The sequence below is a fragment of the Orycteropus afer genome, unplaced genomic scaffold, assembly GCF_000298275.1.
Source record: "Orycteropus afer afer isolate SDZICR_OR568_19922 unplaced genomic scaffold, OryAfe1.0 scaffold00253, whole genome shotgun sequence".
NCBI classification, from domain to species: Eukaryota; Metazoa; Chordata; class Mammalia; order Tubulidentata; family Orycteropodidae; genus Orycteropus; species Orycteropus afer.
The window spans coordinates 5,033,458-5,035,196 of record NW_006921840.1 but is presented as its reverse complement, the minus strand read 5'-3'; positions in this window follow the sequence as shown (position 1 = coordinate 5,035,196).

The following is a 1,739-nucleotide window of genomic DNA, read 5'->3' as shown; positions in this document are numbered from 1 at the left end:
GGTCTTACTTATTTTGTCTTTTGCTGTTTGGGTTTTTGTTATTGTATTAGATAATATATTGCTGATGAAAGCTAGGCCTTACAGCTGCTTGTTCTTTTGAGAATTTTATGTTTTTAGTTTACACATTTAGGTCCTTAGTCTATTTTGAATTAGTTTTTGTTAATGGTGTGATGCATGGATCCTGTTTCATTTTTCTGCATATGCAAGCCCAATTTTGCCAATATCGTTTATTGAAGAGACTCTTCTTTCTCCATCAAATAAAAAATCAGATCACCATAGATGTGTGGGTTTATTTCTGGACTCTGAATTCTGTTTCCTTGGTCTGTGTTTCTGTTGTTATACTAGTAATAGGTTGTTTTGATTACTGAGCTGTAGTTGTTATTGTCAGGTGCCGTTGAGTCGGCTCTGACTCATATCAACCCTATGTACAACAGAACGAAACACTTCCCAGTCCTTTGCCAGCCTCACAATCCTTGCTATACCTGAGCCCATCGTTGCAGCCACTGTGTCAATACATCTTGTAGAGGGCCTTCCCCACTTTCGTTGACCATCCACTTTACCAAGCATGATATCCTTCTCCAGGGAGCAGTCCCTTTTGACAACATGACCAAAGTACATTGGACAAAGTCTGGCCATTTTGCTTCCAAGGAGCATTCTGGCTGCACTTCTTCCAGGAGAGATTTGTTCATTCTTTTGGCAGTCCACGGTACTTCTAGTATTCTTCGCCAACCACAAATCAAAAGCATCAACTCTTCTTCGGTCTTCCTTTTCATTGTCTAGCTCTCACATGCATATGAAGCTATTGAAAATACCATGGCTTGGGTTAGGTGTACTTTTGTTTTCAAGGAGACATCTTTGCCCTTTAGTACTTGAAAGAGGTCTTTTGCAGCATATTTGCCCAGTGCAGTACATCGTCTGATGTCTTGACTGCTGCTTCCATTGGTGTTGATTGTGAACCAAGTAATATGAAATCTTTACCAACTTCCATTTTTTCCCCATTTATTGTGATGCTGCTTATTGCTCCAGTTGTGAGGATTTTTTATTTCATGTTGAGCTGTAATCCATACTGCTGACTGTAGTCTTTAATCTTCATCAGTAAGTGCTTCAAGTCATCCTCACTTTCAGCAGGCAAAATTGTGTCATCTGCATATCACAGGTTGTTAACCCTGATGGCAATCCTGATGCCACGGTCTTCTTCATATAGTCTTACTTCTCAGATTATTTGACTAGCATACGTACAAATACGTATGGTAAAAGGATACAACCTTGATGCACTGCCATCCTGGTTTAAGCCATGGAGTATACCCTAGTTCTGTTCGAACGACAGCCTCTTGGTCTATGTACAGGTTCCTGATGAGCACAATCAAGTGTTCTGGAATTCCCATTCTTCTCAATGTTATCCATAATTTGTTATGATCCATACAATTGAATGCTTTTGCATAGTCAGTAAAACAAAAGTAAACATCTTTCTGGTATTCTTTGCTTTGAGCCAAGATCTATCTGACATCAACAGCGATATCCCTCGTTCCATGTCTTATTCTGAATCCAGCTTATGTTTCTTCAAGTTCTCTGTCAATATACTGCTGCAACCATTTTTTAATTATGTTCAGGAAGATTTTACTTGCATATGATATTAATGATATTTTTCAATAGCTTCCACATTCTGTGGGATCACCTTTCTTTGGAATGGGTACAAATATGGATCTTTTCCAGTCAGTTGGTCACATAGCTGTCTTTCA